Raw genomic sequence first — 24,645 nt, forward strand, 5'->3', positions numbered from 1 at the left:
ATAAAAAATCATAAAGCAATTTTTCCACAAAAGGTTAGCGTCACTGAATGTTACCTGTTAATTGAAGATTCCAAAATGAAGAGGAATGAAGGGGTTGCTATTCTGTTTTCTTTCTTTATACACCATCACGAACATAATTTTTTCTCACTAATTTAAAATAACAAATATTTTATATATTTTATTTGTTATTTATTATATCATATTACTATATTTTTTTAACAATCCCTCCGTATACCATAACAACGCGATTCCAACTAAAAAAACAACCCACGCGCAGACATACCGATTACATCGATGACAGTTATCGATTACAGGTAGATAAAAGAAATATAGGAAAATTTCCTATATTCTAACAAGTGTGTCTCCTTAAGTTTTAAAAGGATTGAATACTTCTTAGTACGTATGAACTAAAATATTTTTCTATGCCAAGTGTTATTCGTATGTATGATAAGCTTTCTATAATAAGAATTATCATTTGATAAGAAATTTTACTAAATTTGAGGAAACTTGGTTTTAGTTCATATTTTGTTTATTTTTACGGATGCTTTGTTATCAGTGAATAAAATTTTCTTGTTCAGTATTAAATTCTTATACCCAGCGAAGAAAACAGTATTAGTAAAATTCCATGCCTTATTCTAGTTAATGAACTATTCCTAACTGCTTTCAGTTTAGGATTTTTTTACTGCAGCACGTAAATTTTATTATTTCACACAAAAATTTGACCTAATGGAAATAAAATGGCTAAACTAAATCGATAAGCATTTTTTCCTTTAGTTCCGAAGGCACTTTTTTCTTGGTGTATATGTGTCATTTGGCCGAAGTGTAAACGACATAGTTTTGCGTTCTTAATATATCAAGTTTCGAGTCCACAAGCACCGCTCGAAGTTACACAACAAGCCACGTTTTTGCCAAAAATGCATAAAACAAAGGATTTTTACATATCACCTTAAAAGAACTTCTTGTGAAGAAGAAATTAAGTCCATATTTAGAAATGAATTTTTGGATATAAGAAATATAAGGTATGTTTTAATCAAATTAAAAAGTAAATATATTTTTTTTACGTTTTTAATTAAATGATAAATTTTCAAATTAACATTTTAATTTACAAAGAAATGCACTTAAAAATATAGTTGACATTAGGCCTGCTTTTCTTTTAGTACTCGATGCAGAATTTGTATGAGCTATGTAGAACATCGTTGCACTGGTGTTCTATCCAGAACATCTCATCAGTGCAAATTGTGTCGGTGTTGCCAGATTGCATTTTGATAAAGTGTTATTCGATTCACAATAGCAATTTATCGTGATTATTTGTCGAATAAATATTTATTACTATTTGGGAACTTCGTACATTAAAAATGGAAGACTGATGCTGGTGCCTGTGTTGCACGTTTTTGGACATGCCCTGGATAAACGAGTACTCTGTTTTCTTCTGGTCCGTCACGGCAGGGGTATCCAGTACTAACGGAAATGATTAGTTTCTATATAAACACTATGATTATATCGGAAAATATATAAGATAGTTTTGACTCATATAAACTCTTATAAAATTATAAGAATATATTAAAAAGGAGGTCACTTTCAACTAAATAATTGAATCTTTAAGTTTAATTGAATCAATTAACAAACAAAAACAAAAAAAAATAGTTGAGAGAGCTGAAGAAATCAATTAATTTTGTAATCTGTAATATTTGTATCTCGAATTAATTCTGTGTATATCGAATTACTTGTTCATGATTGAAACAATTTCATATACATTTTTTTTTATTTCTCTTGTTAACAAATGCCATTTAACTGATACTTTTTTATATTTTATTGAATTTTTATTTTGACTGTTGGGAATTTAAAGAAAAACATCACCCTTATGATAAAATAATGATATTTCCAAGCAGTAAATTAAATAATGATGACATTCATTCACATAGAATGAATTGCAAACGTCAGGTCGATATTTGCAGCTGCTTCACATTAGCGATCTCCGTAAACTATTTAAAAATAGTTTTTGTTTTGAAATTCACGCGATGCTCTGCATGCAATTTATCAGTTAAACTGCATGTCGTTGGCCAAATGAAACGTTAGCATCCACCACCTAACATGACAGTAGTTCTAGAAATTACAGTAACTCTCGGTAAACACCTCTATTTAAGAAATATGGAAAGTAACAGGTATTGGTGAAAAGGCCTTCAATTATCAAGGGTGAATTAAGAAAAATTTTAAGGTAGAGTGCTTTACTACACACAATTTTTTTCTGATTCAATCACGAAATTAATTGATCCAATTAATTTTTTAATTGTAATGTCTTCAATCACAGAAGTGATAGTATCAATTAAAAAATTAATTGATCCAATTAAAAAATTTATTGATACTATTAATTTCTCTGATTGATTTTTGTTTCAATTAAAAAATTTTTGAATCAATTAAATTTTTAATTGAATATTTTTCAAAACTCAATTAAAATTTTAATTGGACCCATCAACTACACGTAATTATTCTAATTTAAAAAATTTCACAAATATTTTCTGTGACTAATCTATTGATTATTGATGGATCCTCTCAAAAGAAGGCCTTATCCGATAGGGTATACGGGATTTGCACAAAGTAAATCCCGCCCCTGGTATACAAGTGCATACTGATTTTATTATCAAACCAGTGAAAAAATGGAAGAAGAATGGAAGATATGCAGAAAAAAGCAGTACAGCTATCAAACATGCAATTCGAGAAACATGAAACATTTGTTTTTTTTTTCTTCGTATTTCTTTTTCAAGTTATCTCCATCAACAGTTTTTATCTATGGCACACTCGTATTGCCATCTTCATCATTGGCATCATTTTCAATGACATGATTATCTTCAATTGTTTCCCATCTTCTTCACCTTAAGCATGGTGAGAGTAAATTTCTAATGAATCATCGTCACAAAAGAAAATCTTGAGAAATTGTTGTTGTTTTTTTCCTTTTTAAGAGAGTTTGATGGAGGAAAAATTTTTATCATGAAACAAACAACGATAACACCATAATTATCATCATCATATATGCCATCTTCATAATCAGCATTTTCTACGGTGTTGTTTTTTTTTAATTGAGATTTAGTTTAGCAATGTTTTTCTGTTTATTGTATGAGCATACCATACGTTCGTGGTAGACTTTATAATATTGACGAGTATATTCACGCAGAGAAAAATATAACTGTTTGTTTTGAGGTGGGGAAAATCCTGACTAGACTCATACAACCACAGTTGGAGACAATTACACATGCCTTTGAAGCAGGGATGGAAAATACAATTTTTAAGAAAGTACAAAAAAATGTATTTTTTGGAGCGAAAAAGTACTTTTCACAAAATTTCAACAAAAATTCCATTAGAAGATTATTGTCAAGAGCTCCTTTAGACTGAATTTTAAAGAAAATAAAAATTTTGTTTATCAACACCTCAATTTAAAATATTTTTTTTTAAGTTTTATATCCGCTTACAAAGGCTTCCATAGTATTGTAATCACGGTTGCCACAGTTGGTAGAATTCTTCCAAAAATGGTAGTTCTTTTTACAGTTTGGTAGATTGGTACAATTCATGGTACTTCATAAATTTTCTATAGATAAATAAAAAGTTTTTGACAAAATTTTCTATAGAAATAAAATGTTGACAGAATTTTCTATAGAAACTAAATTTCGACAAAATTTTCTATAGAAATAAAATAGAAATAAAAAAAATTGATAAGATTTTCTGTAGAAAAAATTTTGATAAAATTTTTTATAGAATAAATTTTAATAACATTTTCTATGGAAAAAATTTTGATAAAATTTTCTATAGAAATAAAATTTTGACAAAATTTTTTATAGAAATAAAAAAAAAATAAAAATAAAAAAATTTTGTCAAGAAATAACATTTTGACAACATTTTTTTATAGAAATAAAATTTTCGCAACATTTTCTATAGAAATAAAATTTTGGCAACATTTTCTATAGAAATAAAATTTGTACAAAATTTTCTTTAGAAATAAAATGTGGAGAACATTTGCTATAGAGATAAAATTTCGACAAAATTTTCTATAGAAAGAAAAAATTGGGAAAATTTTCTATAGAAAAAATTTTGATAACATTTTCAATAGAAATAAAATTTTGACAAAATTTTCTTTAGAAATAAAATTTTGACATTTTTTTATAGAAATAAAATTTCGACAAAATTTGTTATAGAAATAAAATTTGGACAACATTTTCTATAGAAATAAAATTTTGACAACATTTTCTATAGAAATAAAAGTTGGACAAAATTTTCTATAGAAATAAAATTTGGACAAAATTTTATAGAAATAAAATTTGGACAAAATTTTCTATAGAGATAAAAATGTTGACAAAATATTGTATAGAAAAATTTTGACATTTTTTTATAGAAATAAAATTTTGACAAAATTTGTTATAGAAATAAAATTTGGACAACATTTTCTATAGAAATAAAATTTTGACAACATTTTCTATAGAAATAAAAGTTGGACAAAATTTTCTATAGAAATAAAATTTGGACAAAATTTTATAGAAATAAAATTTGGACAAAATTTTCTATAGAAATAAAAATGTTCACAAAATATTCTATAGAAATAAAATTTTGACAAAATTTTATATAGATATAAATTTGTTACAAAATTTAATGTAGATATAACATTTTTACAAATTTTCCAAAAGAAAGAAATGTTGGCAATTTTTTCTATAGAAATAAAATTTTGACAAGACTCTGAAGAAATAAATTTTTGCAAATTAATATCCTTTGGTAGTTTTTGGTAAGAGTTTCCCCAAATTTTGGTAGATTATTTTTATCTTAAGTTAAGGAAAGATAGCTAGATCAAACACAATTAATTGGAAAAGATAGCTAAATTATTTAATAATAGCTCAATGACATTTTTTTAATTTTCAAATTAAAATTTACTATATCAAGCAAGCAATTCTGGGACGATGGTATGTATGTCGAGAAAGTCTTCATTATTGGTGATGCTATTAGAATCATTAGTTTCATTATTCAATATTTGAATTAAGTTCTGGATTTACACTAATAGAAAAAGTTTCTGGGACGATGGTATGTATGTCGAGAAAGTCTTCATTATTGGTGATGCTATTAGAATCATTTCTTTCATTATTCAATATTTGAATTAAGTTCTGGATTTACACTAATAGAAAAAGTTTTGTTATATTAACGAAATGTGTCGTTAAAAGTCAGCCAATGCAACAAATTCGCTAATACAACGAATTTTTTCGTTAATATAACGAATTTTCTGCCAATCAACGTAACGTTTCGTACTATTAACGAATATTTTCATTGTACAGTCGACTCCGCTTTACTGAAACGTTAAAAATGCAGCCATTTAATTTCAGTTATCCGAAGTTTTTGCTAAAGCGGACTACGGATAACTGAAAAAAACTTCCAGTAATGCGAACTTCGGATAACTGAAAAAGTTTCAGTAAAGCGGACTCCGTATAACTGGAAAAAAATCCACTCAATTTCAGTTAACCGAACTTATGACCAATGCTATGTACATAAAATAATAAAAACAAGGTGTTTGATTCCGTGTGTGTGCCATCTACAATTTTACCTTTCAGTTGATTTTATTTACAGAGTGATTTAAACTGTTTTGAAAGTGCCATCTTCACTTGAAATAAAGCGTTCTCAATACGGAGAAGAAAATGTACTCTCTCTCTCAATAGCGAGAATGTGGCATTTTCAGTAAAGCGAAGTCATACTAATGTGACGAAACTCATTTGAACACAAAAAACTTTTCAGTAATCCGATTTTTTCAGTTAAGCGGAGTTTCACTAAAGCGGAGTAATTTAAATGAAATGGACAGAAAAAACAACTGGGGAATGCGATCGATTTCAGTTATCCGAGGTTTTTCAGTAAAGCGCATTGCGCTAAAGCGGAGTCGACTGTATTCATGAAAATGTTTCGCTATATCAATAAAAAATTTTCGTTGACTGACTTTTAATGAAATTTTCTCTGTGTGTAGTGTAAAACTTTTCATGTCTACGGAGGTCTTCATAGGGAAGACGAAAAACTAAATTGAATATATAATAATGAGGTCAAATTAGAAATTAATAACGGCATTAAAATCGTTTGCGCAATGTTCGCTTGCATTCGACTTCTGCATCCACCCATAGGTTAGGTTGACGATGCCTTACAAACGCCGATATCACGCCGATATCATAAAAACAAGTAAATATTTTTCGACAAATTCAAGAAAATTTTATTAGATATAATTAATTTTTTCACTTGATAAAGAAAAATTTGTAGTTTGAAAGATACAAATTGGAGTTCACAATTGCAAGAATGTCTTTAGTGTCTTACGTAGTTCAACATGGGCGCATTTGTAGTAAAATTTAAAGAAATAATGAACTATTTGGTGAAAAGTACGAAATTAGTAAATCATTTGTGTATAATTTTTCCCCGTTGTTTTTTGTTCATTTAACTAACGTACGCAAAAAATTATTATAGTAATGGAAATTTTCTTCAAACATATTAATTCCATGAAATAAAATAAACTTCAATTGACTTTAGTCAAATAGAGGGTTCACTTTTTTTTGAGAGTATGGTGGGGAGCCTGTTATTCCAGATTTTCAGTCCATAGTGATACCACATGTGGCGGTGTTGAATTTGCATCTTCGGGGTGTTTAAGGGTTGACACTAAATGCCATATATTGACATTTTTTTTTTGTCATGTGCCACTCTAATTAATTCCTTTTTAGTGCAATCGTTTACACAAAATTTAATTCTGGATCCCTTTAAAATTACGGATGTGATCCATAAAAATAAACAATAAAATCAAACGCGTTTTTTTCTCAGTAAACTTTGACGCCTAAAATTATGCAAAGATATTTTTTCTGTATTAGCAAAACCGGGTTCTCTCATGAACTTTTAATTTCAAAGATTGATTTTCGATGAAAAGGTGATAAAATGATTGTTAACCACTTTTCTTTAAAATAGTGTGTCACCTTTTATTACACTGTTTGTGTCACTTTTAAAAATTCTCCACAGCAATGTTGGAAAAAATATTAAAGTACGCACTAAATCAAATGTCGCTGTATACTAAGCTGTATGTCCATCGATAAAGAAACGATTGGTTTTTTTATAATTAAAAAAATTATTAAAAAATTATATGCATTTTTGTTCCGTGTACACATTTTAATTCTGTGTATACTAAAAAAACATAGGGAAAGAAAAATAAGACAAAAACGAATAATTTAATTTATTAAAATTAAAATTGCATACTTTTTTGTTCAGTGCCAACCCATGTATACTAAAAACCAAAGAGAAAAATAAGACAATAACAAAAAAGTTGCACTTCTCCATGAATAAAAGGCTTGATAGACTGACTGGTATTTACCACCAGTCCATTTATTAGCTTTAGTTCCTGCAACAAGATTTACCTATGCGATATGTTTCCGAACTCGTTGCCGTCGTCGAATGATGGACTGGTTGACTAGCCCGTTGCATGTTTGCTTTCTCGTCCACTGGGTTCGTGTTCTCAACACAGAATGGGGGGTACTCTCCCCTTCTTCTACTTTACAAATTACCGGCACTATTGGCATTACTTGACGTGTTTTTTATCGGATAATTTTCTAAGTTGGAAATCGAGCGTCATCTCATATCCTTATTAACGGTTGGCAACAAAAGAAAAACAAATGTGAAAATAAAAATTATGGACGGAGAAGAAGACCCATTCGCTGAAAACAATATCAGACACAGCACTAATAACAATGACTTCCACTATTACTTAGTGGCTGTAGTTACATTCACTGTGTGCAGTCAATATCCGTAATATCTGTAGCATCAGCAACATTGTGATGATGATAGTCTTTCTCTTACTGGGTTAATTGGAACAACGACATCGATATTTGTTGTTTACTCACAACAAGAGGTGTAGGGGTCATGGCAAACGATGACAATGCATTTACATTTTTAAGTACCTTTTTGTTTGTGAGATTTTTCAAATTTGCCAGTGACTAAATTATCCCTAATGAAACTACCAAGGTAAAGAGGAATGGTAAGGATGGATGTATTGAGAATCACTTGACAAAATTTTCAATAATTGGCTTTCCTAATAATCCAAGTGTTCTTTGCCTTAATTATTGAATTGAAAGTCTTCATCATTAAAATTTTTGATAGACATGTTTTCCAATATTCGATGATAATGCAATAGAATTGCCAATATCGTATGTACACCCTCACAAAAAATCGCTTCTGTAACATATACTCCCAAACATATTTCGCTTCAAGCATATACATTTTTGGGTATTGCCCAAACATTTATATGTTTGATCTCTTCCAATATATAATATGTTTGAAAGCATATTGGTCTAAACAATATATGTTTGGGTAGTCTAAGTTCCAAACATTTTGTATTTTTGCATCCAAATTCAATATGTTATTATGTGAACATATAATATGTTTGGAAGCATTTTGCACCCAAATATATTATATGCTTAAAAAAAATTCTCCCAAACAATATTATGCTCAAAATTTTATTTATTTATATATTTACAATCATAATGAATTGTGAAAATAAACAGGTAATATAGGTGCTAACAACATAGGTTTTCGACCTGAATGCTCAAAATTTTGTTTCTGCCCAATTGTATATTCCCCGACATCTTTCTCACTTCCACGAGATTTTTTAGTTCTTAGCACCTTTTTCTGTAATACAAACATTGTAGAAGAAATTATTCAATTTTATGATTTTTTTTATTTTAATTTTACCTTTTGCCGGACGGGGATTCGAACAGCGGACCACACAGTTTGTAAGGATCAAAGAAGTAGCTGATCAATTGCCCAAGGAAAAATAAAATGTTAATTTTGTAATAACAAGCAACAACCACCAACTTAATTCAATATCGCTCCCTGTTAAATAGCGCTCCAAGCTACTAAACACATATATGTTTATAGGCTATTTCTAAATTAATATATGTTTGCATCCAAGCATATTATATTTACAAACATTTTATGTCCCAAACATAATATGTTCTAACATATTAACATATATGTCCCAAACATGTTATGCTAGTTTATGAACATTATATGCTTGCACTCAAAAATATTGTGTTTAAAAATTTGTGTTCCAAACATATAATGTTTATAGCCAAACATATGAAAAACAGTCTTTTTCATCCGTGTAGGTATTTACGAAAATGAATAAATAAATAAAACATATAGCGAATCTAATGATTTTTTTTTAATTTTTAACTATTTTTTGGTATTAATTCTGAGCCATAGCTCTATGGGCAAAATAATTCATGAATTTCTTCCAACAGGTAGATGATTTGAAATAAAACAAAGTAAAGCGTTATATTGTATTTTTGTTGTTAAAAAATGTCGCATATAACACCAAATTTTAGAATTAATTTTGACAAAATTTTCTATAAAATAAAATAAAATTTTGACAAAATTTTCTATAGAAATAAAATTTTAACAAAATTTGCTATAGAAATAAACATTTTGAAAAAGTTTTCAATAGAAATAAAATTTTGACAAAATTTTCTATTCAAATAAAATTTTGACAAAATTTTCTTTGGAAATAAAATGTTGACAGAATTTCCTATAGAAATAAAATTTTAACAAAATTTTCTGTAGAAATAATTTCTTTCGAAGAATCAACGTTTTTCGACCACGAATTTTTATAGGTATCGCTATTTTTTTTACTTTTAATCATGTTGAAGTCATTTAAGAAGTGTCCAGCCAAAATTTCGGGTCGCCACGCCCATTCGTTTAGGCGGTAGAGAATGTTGCCTGTGGGCAACTTTAGGCAATTGTGACTACAAAATAGTTGGTTTTGTAATGATAGACGTATTAAGTTGTATTGGATTTTTTTTTAGTTTTTTTTTTTATTTTACAGTAAATATATACCTAGGTGCGCGCGTGAGTGGAATTCCACTCATGCTCAAACACATTCACGAAGAAATATTTGTACTCACGCACGCCATGTGGGTAGGAATTCACGCTCACGTCAATTCACGAAAGGAACACGACAATTTTCGAGGCTCAATAAAATTCTCGTAATTCACGAAATTTCTCGTGACTCACCCTATTCAAATCTTAAGCGTGATTAAATAAGTAAAGGTGATTAAAATCGGTGAGCTTGAATTTAATCGTGAACGTGAATTTGTTCGTGATTGTGACTTTTTGTGTCTCTGTTTTACCGTGAGTGTGAATTTGATCGTGAACATGGATTTTATCGTGAACGTGAATTTTATTTTGACCGTGAGATGGATCGTGAGCGTGAGTTGGATCGTGAAAGTGAATTTTTATCGGGAGCGTGATTTCAGAGAAATTTTACTCGCTCACAATCAAGAACACAATTTGAGTTTTATTCACGCGCCACACATTTTTGTTTAGTCCCGTTCACGCACATTCACGAGATTTCGTTTAAATTTCATTCACAGCTTCACGCGTGACTTACGAAAATGTTTTTTTTTTAACCCATGTCGGTATAAAAAACCAAAGTATAATAAAGCGCCAATATTCGTGCGAATCCACTAGTATGTTGCCAAGAAGGTCGATATCTATGGCTTCCTCCCTTTTTACGATTTCTTCCAAGTTCCCCCCTGCACTGCAGATATGTTTTCCCAATCGAAGTTCAAAATCATTGTTTTTCAAACCTTTTTTCTCTAGGTCTTATGTTCAAAAAATATGTAATTTTACTACCACAATTGCCCAAAGTTGCCCACAGGCAACTTTTCAATTTTAAAAATTTCTCAACTGTTGTGTTTTTGCATTTCTAAGATTTGATTTCCAGAAATATTTTATTCGACATGTACTACAACAGATTTAATAAAAACTTTCAACATTTTATTTGAAATTTTTGAAAAAAGTCACATGTATAAAAACCTCTTTTTAAATTCGCAAATATTTTTTTCTTGAGGCTCGTGCGTATTAATGAAAAAATTTTTTTTCTAATTTACAACAAAATTAGCTGACTTTTCATTCAACTTGAAGAAAACACTTGTAACTTTCGTTACCGTTACAGTTTTATGAACAAAAACAAAGCTGGCAGCGAGTCTCAAACACATAAAAAGTTGCTCACAGGCAACTTTAGGGTCGAAAGGGTTAAAGACTTTTTTTATTTTTATTTTGGTAGATTTTTGAAATTTCCTTCAACTTTTCGTAGATTAGTTGTAGCATGAGTTCTAGTTTTTCTAGAATTTTAAAAAGATCAATGACTTCTCAAGGAAATTGATTTGTTTTATATTTGTACATTCAGGTAAAGATCATTGGTATCCGTTATTTTTGAAGCTTTTACTCTTGGATATTTGAAATTTACAACACATTATTAGTCTACGAAAATCCAAAATCCATTTCATTGAATTCTATGCGTAACATCATTTTGCCTGTTGTTATTTGTTGAAAGTCCTCTTCAACCTCGAGGCGTGATTGTTTGGTGCCGTCTAGGGTCCATCGGGGTCATGATTCTATAAAAGTGCTCTGATATTGATTTGTATTAAAATCGCAATATCCTCATTATTATAAAATAAACATCGGATTATTTATTTCCAAAAATAATATTAGTATTTGAATAGAACCCAAAAATTCAACTTTTTGGAACGTGAGAGTTTCTGAAAAATTATTAAAAATTCGTTCATTAGCAGTAAAATGCACCCATTTTTACCATTACGTAGAACGCGAGTTCTCTGCAAACAGTGACATTTAATGACATGATTTTTAGTTTTACTCCACGAAAAATGATAAAACTTATTAAAATTTCTTAGGCAACATCCAAATAAAAACAAATCAGTACGAATTTCAAATATTAACCTATTCCATTTAATAGTATTGCTTACCAATTTTGAACTAAAATACCTCCAAGATTATTTTGGCTATATCATTTTCTATTATTAATGTATTATTTATTATCTTGTTTTTTTTTTCTTGCAGGTATGATCACCTATTAAAAACTTCAAACAATTTGTTTCCCTTCTGATTTTGGAACACGTATGTTTTTATTTTTTTTTAATGCCTGCACAGAAAAATTGCCGTTATTAATCTAATGCTAAAATATGACTTGTTTTAGTTAATTCTTAAAATTTTTAAAGAAACTTTCCCCAATCCAATGAAATTTTCTTTATTTCACGTAAGTCGGAACAATTTAATGAATTAAACGTGGGTTTAAATTTCAATGCTAACAAACTGTTCCTACACTTCTTAAAAATAGTAAAACTGCACTACGTCATTACCATGAATTTTTCATTATTTTTAGTTCATTTTTGATTTTATGAGAAAAACGAATTTTTAAATGAATGATAGGTAAAAATTTCAAAATCGCTTTAAATTTTCGTTATTTTGACAACACATTATGGAAATCTCACACAATTAAATACGACTTAGTTCAGTTTTCCAACGAGGTATTTTATTCTTCCCATAAAACAATTTTGTTTCGATTTTGCACTCCATTGACTCCATTTTGCACTACCAATAAAAGACAGATGAACTTTTTCAATTTTATCTCACTTAGACATCGCAATTTGTATGCAAAACAAAGAACTTAGTGGATTACACTCTGGCGAAACCACTTTTCGACAAAAAGTTTGAAACTCTAATTCCCAACAGTGAGGCGTGGTGTACACGGAACCCGGGGGATAAAAGATATATAGATTTCTACACTGATGGCTCCAAATTGGATGGACAAGTGGGTTTCGGAGTATATTCTAACGATCTGGAACTTCGAATAGCGAAAAGATTACCTAATCACTGTAGTGTTTTTCACGGTGAAATATTAGCAATAAGAGAGGTGGCGAATTGGCTGAGAAGTAATGCTCCAAGCAATATTGGCATTAATATATACTCAGACAGTCAACCTGCAATAAAATCCTTGGACTCTGTGTTCCTTAACTCGAAAACGGCCATCGACTGCCGTAAATCTCTCAATGAGATGGCTGAGCAGTACAATATTCACCTAATATGGGTGCCTGGCCATAGGAACATACCGGGGAAACTGCGAAGCGGATGAGTTAGCAAGGTTAGGAACTACACCCATAGAAAAAATCATGAACGGCGTGGTCATTTCGGAACGATCCGTTCATGAAAGTGAATCAACACACATGTGTTGTCAAACTGAGAACAGATGGGGTCAATCTGACAACGTAAAACTGACACCATACGTTGTCAAAACAACAACCAGCGTTCATGATCTGAAAACGTAATGGTTACGAATTTATAAATAAAATAAAAAAAAAAATATTTCCGCTACCGTGACTCGAACCTGTGTTGCCTGCACGATACGCGTTAACAGTCGCCTTAGCACATTGCACCAATGGCGGAGTTGCCATAACAACGTCTAACGATTATTTTAAGATTTTTCATGGCCAAAGAAAAACGAATGCCTTTCATGAAATCGTGAACGCCCGTGGACGAAATCGTGAACATTCCGTTTTGACTTTTTGTGAACGTTTCCGTTTCATTGTGACAACGTCCGTTCACGATTGTGAAACGTAATTTTTTCTATTAGTGTACCTTTCATATTCCAGGGGAACTAGAATCTGTTGGTATGTCTCTGGCTACCTGCAAGAAGGCTTTCATGATGGCAAATGTTCTATGGGAGAATTGCAAGGGATGTAACAACACCATGCAAATATGGCCCCATTTAAACTTGAACCGCACACTAGATATGCTAGTGTTCTCAAGACGTCAGATATCACTCCTGATATCTGCTATAACGGGTTGCTGCCTGATAAGCGATTTTGCAAAAACTATTGGCGCGAAGTATAATGACTATTGTATGAGCTGTCATTATGCGGAGGAAAAAGAATCAAACACCCCTTGTGTGAGTGTCCTGCATTTTGTGTAAAGCGCAAGCAAATTTTAGGGGCATATAGTTTTAGATTACTGGCGGACCTGGAAAACGTTAACTTAAGCAGTCTGTTAATGTTTCTGGAACAAGGTTCAGTGGTTAAAACTAGAAGTGCCCATATGTAATAGGTACTTTTAGTTAAATGTGGTATCACAATGGACTGAATAGTCTAAGTGAGCCTGAAACTTAATCTGGCTGCCACTTTAACCCAACCTGCACCGAAAGAATTTTCTTCGTAAAAAGAACGAACAATTTCGTTAAAAGTACGAAATTTGTCATTGTTTTACAACCAAAGAAACTTTTCATTAAAAGTACGAAATAGTTCTTCTAAAATTTTCGTAGTTTGTAAGAAAAAAATTCGTACTTTTTATGAAACAATTTCATTCTTTTTATGAAAATGTTTCGTAATTTTTATGGAAAAACTTTCGTACTTTCTTTCCAAAAATGTAGAAATTTTACACATAAATAACATACCAACGACGAGGAGGATAAATTACAAAACAGACACGGACAACATCGCTCACATATACAGACAATGGTATGCAGAAACAACAGCAGAAATACGACGAGCAATTTACAGAGTAACATTCACATTCAGTGCAATAAAGAAACCAGACGAGAGCAGTTCGAACTTTTAGAAAAAAAATGTTATAGTCGAAAGTACATTTGGTTGTAGTTACAAGTGTGAAAAATTACATCACTACTTTACATCTTAAGTTTTTAATAATTTTTAGTTTTATTGCTTCACTTTTATTCATAGCGCGCTATCACCCTAATGAGAGTAGCATAGACATGCATAAAAAAGTAGAATAAAAGAATATGCTCAAGCACATTATAAAAGACAATTTTATGTCGCGAACGGAAATTTTATAACTTCAATGAAACTTCTTCGTTATTTCAAAGGAAATGTTTCGTACTATTTACGAAGAAATTTTAACGCAGAATGTTTCGTAGAATATTCGTAAAAACTTCTTCACAAAATTCATGAAATTTGAAGAAAGTTTCGTTAAAAGTACGAACTTTTTACGAAGAAAAGTTATTGTAGAATATTTCGTAGAAGTAGTTTCGTATATTCGTAAAATTTACGAAAATAAATGAAAATTTCGTTATTTTAATGAAGAATTCCAAAGAATAGTTAATGAAGAATTTTTCGTAATATTAACGAAGAGAATTGTTTCGGTGTAATCTAACCTAAGATTTTTTAATTGATTCAATTAAAAATTTAATTGATGTTGATTGCAAAACTCAATTAATTTATTAATTAAAAAAAGGTAACTATTTTCAATTACATTCTGAATTGGCTTAGAATTTTTATTTGGATTAACATTTGATTGTTTGAAAAAAATTGTAATTAAAAATTTTAAAAAAATGTTCATCATCATCATAAACTGACTTAGTCTTCCGAATTTGATTAAAAGTTTATTGTATCAATTAACTTTTTAATTAGAAATTTTAAAATTTTCAATCATTGAATTAATTAACTTAATGTTTCTATCTTGATTAAAAAGTTAATTGTACCAATTAATTTATTAATTGAAAAAAATTTCAACTTCAATTAACTTTTTAATTGGAAATATTTTGGTGTTATTTTTTTCTGTGAAGGGACCTCCTTTTTATAGCCGAGTCCGAACGGCGTTCCACATTCCAGTGAAACCACTTAGAGAAGCTTTGAAATCCTCAGAAATGTCACCAGCATTACTGAGGTGGGATAATCCACCGCTGAAAAATTTTTGGTGTTCGGTCGTAGCAGGAATCGAACCCACGACCTTGTGTATGCAAGGCGGGCATGCTAACCATTGCACCACAGTGGCTCGCTAGCTGTGAACTTTAGTATATTTCATAACACTCACCAATAGTTAGTTCAATTTTACAAAAAATTTATGAAAATTTCATAATAATTATTATTTTCAAGAGATCTTGTAATTACTTAAAATTAGTTTAAAATTTTACTTAAAATAGGGATCTCTGAAATAGTTTAAAATTACAAAGGTCTGATTAATTTTTCGTTCACGTAACGAAAGTTTTAATTACAAAATATTTTCATTTTTTATAAAAAATTAATGATATTAATGGTAGTTAAAATTACCATGATTTGGCCTTATGAAAGTTTTCCCCCATATTTTTTATACCCACCACCATAGGATGGGGGGTATATTAACTTTGTCATTCCGTTTGTAACACATCGAAATATTGCTCTAAGACCCCATAAAGTATATATATTCTGGGTCGTGGTGAAATTCTGAGTCGATCTGAGCATGTCCGTCCGTCCGTCTGTTGAAATCACGCTAACTTCCGAACGAAACAAGCCATCGACTTGAAACTTGGCACAAGTAGTTGTTATTGATGTAGGTCGGATGGTATTGCAAATGGGCCATATCGGTCCACTTTTACGTATAGCCCCCATATAAACGGACCCCAAAATTTGGCTTGCGAGGCCTCTAAGAGAAGCAAATTTCATCCGATCCGGCTGAAATTTGGTACATGGTGTTAGTATACGGTCTCTAACAACCATGCAAAAATTGGTCCACATCGGTCCATAATTATATATAGCCCCCATATAAAACGATCCCCCGATTTGGCTTGCGAGGCCTCTACGAGAAGCAAATTTCATCCGATCCGGCTGAAATTTGGTACGTGATGTTAGTATATGGTCTCTGACAACCATGCAAAAATTGGTCCACATCGGTTCATAATTATATATAGCCCCCATATAAACCGATCACCAGATTTGATCTCCGGAATCTCTTGGAAGACCAAAATTCATCTGATTCAGTTGAAATTTGGTACGTGGTGTTAATATATGGCCTCAAACTCCCATGCAAAAATTGGTCGATATCGGTCCATAATTATATATAGGTCCCATATAAACCGATCCCCAGATTTGACCTCCTCTTTTTTTGCTCTTCCAAGGGGCTCTGGAAGAACAAAATTCTTCCCATTCGGTTGGAATTTGGTACGTGATGTTAGTATATGGTATCCAACAACCATGCAGGAATTGGTTCCTATCAGTCCATAATTATATATAGCTTCCATATAAACCGATCCCCAGATTTGACCTCCGGTGCCTTTTGGAGAAGCAAAATTCATCCGATCTGCTTGAAATTTGGTACGTGGTGGTAGTATATGATAGTTAACAACCATGCCAAAAGTGGTCCATATCAGTCCATAATCGTACATAGCCCCATATAAACCGATCCCGAGATTAGGTTTTGGAACCTCTTGGAGGAGCAAATTTCATCCGAGTGAGTTGAAATTTAGTACATTGTGCTAGTATATGGTCGTTAACAACCATGTCTAACTAGGTCCATATCGGTCTATAGTTATATATGGCCCTCAGATAAATCGATCCCCAATCACACAAAAATTGGTCCATATCAAGTTCATAATTGTATATAGCCCCCATATAAGCGACCCACATATTTCAATTCTGGCTCTCTACGTACAAAAAGTCCATATCGATTCGTAATTATTTGTAGACTTAACTATACATAACTTTTTTGTCTAATATGTACAATGTATGGACTAAATCACAATTTAGAAAACGATGTTAAGAAGTTTTAAGATACCACAACCCAAGTAATTCGATTGTGGATGACAGTCTTTCGTAGAAGTTTCTACGCAATCCATGGTGGTGGGTACATAAGATTCGGCCTGGCCGAACTTGCGGCCTTATATACTTGTTTTACTATAGTACACAAAATATCTACCAAGTGTGAAGATAAATTTATTTCATTTTTGTCATTGCTATAATTTCTATATTGCAAGGACATAACATATTTTTCAATATTAAAGCATTGACTATTGGCTTTTCCTCTATATCCCATTAGTATAGATTTTATTACCATTTACCATTGTATATAGACTAGAGGTTTGTGGTGCAGCATTTTTTTTTTTTTTTGTTCTTGTGTAATTTTTGACGAAGCAGCATAGGTAGCAGAGTGTCATTGACTAGTGAATATTTTATCTAACACCATTACTTCCGTTTCCTTCTCATTGATTCTAATCCTATTCTATATGTCATGAACAATGCTCATCAAACTAGCTTGTCAACAATGGACACATACATATACATTAGAGGTGTGCACGTGAGTAATATTTTACTCACGCTCACGTACACTCACGATGGAAAAATCTTACGCACGATATTGTTTAGTAGGACTCACGCACACTCACGAAAAGAAAATTTGTACTCACGCACGAAAATGTCGTGACTCACGAAAAATACCGCGACTCACGAAAAATTTCGTGAATCACGAAAAATGTCGTGACTTATGAATAATTTACCTTAGCGACTTGTCGATAGCGTAATTTAACTTTTAACATCTCATGTGTCACTAAAATTATAAATAAATTCAACTCGTAAGCGTTTTATGTCCCTGGGCGGGATTATTTTCGTAAGCTTATTTTTTCGAACTTCGTTACTCACGCACACTCACGAATAAATTATTTTCGTGATTCACGCTCACGCACGACATTTCTTTTGTTAATCACGTTCACGCACACTCACGCCGTTTCCATCAGGGTAAGTCACGACAATTTCGTGTCACGTGCACACCTCTAATATACATATAGAGTGTATACAAATGTTTGTGTACATTAAAAAGCACACTGTACAAATATTTTACTTTCCAATGAAACTAAAACCATTTGCTCTATAAAAATGAATCAAGATCTTGCAAAAATATGACGTACATTAAAAAATTAGTACAAAATGTTCTCTTTATTAGACATATTGACAAAGTCAAAATTTAATTTTGCAAAAACAGCAGAAACCATTGTATAAGATTGTTATCTTTAATTTGCAGGAAAATATTTCGTATATACAATTCCCAAAATTCGTGAAAACATATGTTAGAAAAGAGTATTTTTTGTAATTTGCCTTTTCCCAACTATTTATCGGTAGGATGTTGGCACCAGTTAGTTAGTTAGGCTTTTTAGTAAAGATATCAGTTTAGCAATCGGTGTTGTATAATTGATCAAGTTCCGTAATCGTCTTTGTTCATAAAGCTCGAAAAATAATTAATTGTACAAAAAATGTTCTATATAAAGCTTAAAACATATACTTATTTAGACTTCTGTGCTGTCTAAAACTTTTAATCAAAGACACATAGGCACACAATAAACTACATGGCGCCAATAAGTTTTTCTCTACGTTTAGTTAATTCTATGAGAGGGTGAAATTTCGTGAATTGTAGTTAAAAATACAGCAGGGCATTAAATTTTCCTGGTTTTAGCAATGCTTTGTGGAAATCTCGAAATGTGGAGTCCCGTGTAAAATTTGGTGGATCTGACTTGATATGGTTAGATCTGAGCAGATCCGAAAAATGGTTATATCTGGTCAGATCTAAATACTATGAAATTGGATCTGATCAGATCTGAAAGTTGAGACACATCTAATCAGATCTAATTTGATATAATTGTATATTATTTGATACATTTGTATCTTTCGAGATCTTTCAACAGCATAGGATACCTGCTCATAATAAAAGCCCATAATTTGTATATAATATGAGATCAATTATTTTATTAATACCGAAGTAAACCGAATGTTAAAAACTTTATTTTTTTGTATTTTTACTTGTACTAACAGCATATAGAACAAGAATTGTAGTTTTGAGGACCTACCTCAATTACTTCAAATGCTATATGTGTTTGTTCTGAAAACTTGATTCTTGAATTATGACCAAATGACCTTACGAAAAAAAGTGCTCTTTGCCATATAATATATTTCGAATTGCGAGAAAAAATACAAAAAAGAACCCAAAAAATATCAGCCATAGTTTTTGTATATGTTAAATGTCCATTTACTAGATACATACAGTAGAAAAATGATAGCAAAATTTCGTATTTTTCGTTTATTGTTAAAGAAGTTTAAAAAAATGAATTTTCGAGGTCACCAATATAGAAAATATTTATAGCTAATTTAGATTAAAGCCCCTGCTTTAAAATAACGTCGAGAAACAAATCGAAACTAACTCGGGAAATAGAATTTGGTGTCGTTTTCGAATGTCCTCCTATGTGGACATCGGTAGTGAAAGAGTAAATAATAAAAAAAAGTATATGCATTACATACACGCAAAAAATTTTGATATAAATTGAATTCCATCAAAGCCAATTACGGAGTTATTGACAGTTGAGTTGGAGTGTTGTCGAGGGGTTTTTTCGTTTGTTTTGTTTTTTTTTTTTCTTTAAGGCAATCTGTAATGGAATTTAGTAAATAGTATTAGGAATTAAATTGAACTATGTAAGCTAGTATAAGGATTGTTTTGGATCATTCTTCTTTAAGTTTCAATAAAAGTTGCTTAAAAGGTTATAATTTTATGTTGCTTTTAATACTCACATTTAAAGAGAATTCGTGAATTCACAGTGATCAACATATCGAGTGATGTCCGATTCAATGTTTAGCTCAATAACATGGGACATCTTTCTTATAATCGAGCCCGAACGGCATATCACGTTGCATTGAGAAAACTTAGAGAATCTTTGAAGCAGTTAGAAATGTCACCAGCATTACTGTGAGGAGATAATCCCCCGCCTAGATAATTTTTGGTCGGAACTGGGATGGGCAATGTAACCAGTACCACCGTGGTTTCCTTTTTCCTAATCTAGAAAGTATTAAAACAATATATGAAAAGGACTATCAAGGAAATGACAAATCGAATCTACTTACCTACATAAATAAAGGGTGATACGGTCAAAATTTGGCCAATATAAACTTGACGTATTTTGATTTTGAAGGTGTGTGTGTGTGTGTAGAATGTTGTTCCTATTTTGATTTTGGAATTCACTCTTCAGTTGTCAAAATGCCGTCCAAGCAAGAAGAGCAGCGTATCAAAATTTTGCTCGCGCATCGCGAAAATCCGAGCTACTCGCATGCAAAGGTGGCAAAATCGCTAAAAGTTTCCAAATCAACCGTTACAAATGTAATTAAAGTGTTTGGGGAACGTTTGTCGACAGCCAGGAAGTCTGGATCGGAGGGAAATCGAAAACCGGAAGCCGCTGAGACGACAAAGAGAGTTGCCGGTAGTTTCAAGCGAAACCCTAACCTCTCTCTCCGAGATGCCGCAAATAAGCTGGGTGTATCGTCTACAACCGTGCATCGAGCCAAAAAACGAGCCGGACTATCGACTTACAAGAAGGTAGTGACTCCAAATCGCGATGATAAAATACGACGGCCAAACCGCGATCCCGGAGGCTGTACACGACGATGCTGACGAAGTTTGACTGCGTGGTAATGGACGACGAAACCTACGTCAAAGCCGACTACAAGCAGCTTCCGGGACAGTTTTATACGGAAAAAGGAGGGGGAAAGGTAACAGATATTTTCAAGCACATAAAACTGTCAAAGTTCGCAAAGAAATATCTGGTTTGGCAAGCCATCTGTACCTGTGGCTTGAAAAGCAGCATTTTCATAGCTTCCGGGACTGTCAACCAAGAAATTTACGTGAAAGAGTATTTGAATAAACGTCTGCTGCCTTTCCTGAAGAAACACGGTTGTTCCGTACTGTTTTGGCCGGATTTGGCATCTTGCCATTACGGTAAAAAGGCCATGGAGTGGTACGCCGCCAACAACGTACAGGTGGTTCCCAAGGACAAGAACCCTCCCAACACGCCAGAGCTCCGCCCAATTGAGAAATACTGGGCTATTGTCAAGCGGAACCTAAAGAAGACCAAAAAAACTGCTAAGGACGAGCAGCAGTTCAAGGCAAACTGGCTTTCTGCGGCGAAGAAGGTGAACAAGGTGGCTGTACAAAATCTGATGGCAGGTGTCATGCGTGAGGCTTGGATATTCGGATTTGGAAAAGCGAAAGCCTAACTGAATATTTTTCCTGAAAAAGAAATTTAATTTGATTTTTTAAATAAACGATTTCACCGATTTACACGCGTTTTCCCTTGAACAAATTTTGACCGTATCACCCTTTAATCTCCGCAATAAAAGAAACTACACTTTACCAAATTAAAACAATTAAGTATTTCTTAATTTGCTCGCTTGTCTTGTGTTAAGTGATGCTCCTGACGGTGTTTACATTTGACATAATGGGTTTTTGTTGAAACTGATGGACCGTTCACACTAAAGGCCGAATTGGTTTGTCGAATTTAATGTAAACGTGAAGGACTTTTATAATGTATAGAACCCATTTATTAGAAAATATCGATGTCTCTATTCCAAAGTACGTCAAGTCTAAAAAGTGAATTTTACATGAAATAAGTTCAATGTTTTTTGGAATTTCTCAAAAAACGTATAAGATATAAATTCACTTTATTCGGTCTGCAAATCATGTGTTTATTGTTGATTTTTTTAGTATGTACGAATAGTGATTATAGAAAATGGCTAAAAATGACTTGGAGCACTTTAGACCGAACAAAGTTTTTTGCCCTTTTTGGATTGGACATTTTTAAATCTTTAGTCACAGGCTGCATACAATATTAACAATAACTTTTGATAGAAGTGTCGAATAAATTCGAACATTTGACAGGATGCAATTCACATCAATGCGAATAAAAAACAACGAATTCCATCAAAAAATGCTAAGTTGACTTAGCGTACTCTGGAATGAGGACATCGATATGATGATAGAAAAAAAGAAACTTTTGTTATTTGAAATTTAACAAGTACAATTTACGCAATTAATAAAAGTAAAACGCATTAAATTAAATTTACTATATAAATATTTAAAAAAAATCATTGTTGTAGTCACAGAATCCGGACCTTCGGTGCCTGCGTCAATAAGCAAAATTGTCCTATCTGAAGCTCAGATAACCAAGGAGGTATTGTTGAGAAGAGCCTGCATCCTCAAGGTACGTACGACTGTTTGGTTATCTGGACAACGTTTGCTTTTAACAATTACGTGCCACACAAGCAACCAAACCGTTGCTATTTTGCAACAAACGTTTCCGGAAACCAAGATATTGCGATGAAAAAATAAATAAATAAAAGTTTTTCCTAATTATACAATTATTTTTCGAGCTTTATGGACAAATATAGATTAAGGAACATGGTTAATGGAGCCATTGAAAAGAAAACGCCAGATACAAATCTATACACGCCTGGACTGTACATGTTTCGGTTCGGGCGAATGAACCTTTCCACAGCCTTTAGTATAGATCTGGCTGGGAGAGATAACTCAATTTTGGGCCCTTTTATGCTAACTCCTTATAGAGAAAACATTTGGGAATTTTCCTCTTACAAATTGAATCATCTATTTTCCCACTGTACATCATCTTTTCATATAACTTACAAGTCCCTTAATCTTATTTTTATTTCGTTTTGTTACATAGTAATGCAACAACACGAAATTTATTTTTAGAAAGCTAATTTGTTAGAATTCACCTAAGTGGTGAACAGTCGAACGTTTTTCCATCTGCAACTTTGTGTATATATTACGAATAGTTTTTTTTATACACGCACAGAAAAAACATGTTTGGACATGGTTGCCGCATCCATTTAATGCTTATTTAGAGTATGTAATTGTCGCGAAAACCATGTATTTCGTCTTTGTAAAAATAATTTTCGAGCGGAGAAAAATATATGTTGGCAATAAGCATTTAAATGGTTCTCAAATGCCGCAAACATGTTCTATTATTTAAATGATAGAATTTGAGACCATTATATGGTCAGGAAAATCATGTACCTGACCATTCAATTTTTTTTACTTTTTTGCAAAGAAAAAAGTATTTTTATAGTTTACGTATAGATATGTCTACAAGCATTACATGGCCATAAAGACCATGTACATTGTTTTCGTGACCATTTAATTTTTTAATTTTTTGCAGCGACAAGAATTTTATAAAAACATTGAGCAGGTACACACGCTTCTCATTTTGCGCGTCAGTCGTGTGTTGATTGTTTCTTGGAATGGACGGAGAATACGGAATTATTGTGTTTTGTGTTAATTTATTTATTCAGAAATGGCACGTGGTTTTATGTGAATACAAAAAAGGAAAGTGTAATTGAAAAAAATGTACCTGGTTTTTGTTCTGATGTATGGTATAATTTATTTTTATTTGCAGTTACATGATATCTGCGTTTGTACATTTGATGGGCACAAAGTAAATATGGAATGATTACTTATTGTTGAAATTGAACCAAACTAGAGTGTGTAAAAATATGTGATGTTTGCTTGCACGACATTATAAATACAAGTAAACAATGAATTAATTTATAAATAAATAAAAACAAATAAATAAAGTTGATTTTGTGTTTTCTTTTCTCAAGTGGCGTCCTTTTTTCGACGACGAAAAAAGTTTTTTCATAAAAATCAAAACATTTTAGGTTGTGACCATGTTCTTTTAACTAGAAGAAAAACACTTTTGACGAATAACATAACATTTTAGATCGTGACCATTGTCTTTTAATGGAAACAAAATTCTTTTTATCAATATAATAACATTTTAGATGAGGACAATTGTATTTTTCTTAGAACCATGTTCACTGAGCCAACATGGTTGCAGGTTAAAATGTTACATGGTCGCCGCAAAAATAGCTGCTATCATATTATTTTGCTCTTCGAATATGATTGTGACAATCATGTTTCTTCTCTGCGTGTATAAAGAGGTGTATTTCAAGTAGTTTTAACGTGTTCATGATTTTTTTATTATCTTATGTACCATATTTAACCCCATATATAGTCAGATATGATGTTATATATACCATACCTTTTTAGATATAGTGCTATACATGGTTCTATCCACACTGAAAAAAAAGCATGCCCGGTTCCAAAGATTTTGTCTTTACCTTAAAATATTTGGTATTGATTCCGAGCCAAAGAAGCGGAGAATACAAGTAAGGATACTTTTAAGACACAATTCTCTTTTAAATTTGGGTTTTGTGTACT

At 31.7% G+C, this 24,645-nt stretch overlaps 1 protein-coding gene across 5 annotated transcripts in view; it reads left to right on the forward strand.

Annotated features, from left to right (window-relative positions):
• mub (poly(rC)-binding protein mub) overlaps positions 1 to 24,645 on the forward strand; it is a 313,447-nt gene that overhangs the window by 177,402 nt on the left and 111,400 nt on the right. Inside the window, exon 1 of one of the 5 annotated variants that reach the window (XM_075305126.1) lies at positions 11,899 to 11,955. The exons of the other annotated variants lie outside the window; for them this stretch is intronic. The gene's annotated coding sequence lies outside the window, so the exon portion shown is untranslated. Of the gene's footprint in view, positions 1 to 11,898; positions 11,956 to 24,645 lie in introns of those variants that run through there. 5 annotated transcript variants of the gene reach the window in all.

The sequence above is a fragment of the Haematobia irritans genome, chromosome 4, assembly GCF_050003625.1.
Source record: "Haematobia irritans isolate KBUSLIRL chromosome 4, ASM5000362v1, whole genome shotgun sequence".
Taxonomy (NCBI): domain Eukaryota; kingdom Metazoa; phylum Arthropoda; class Insecta; order Diptera; family Muscidae; genus Haematobia; species Haematobia irritans.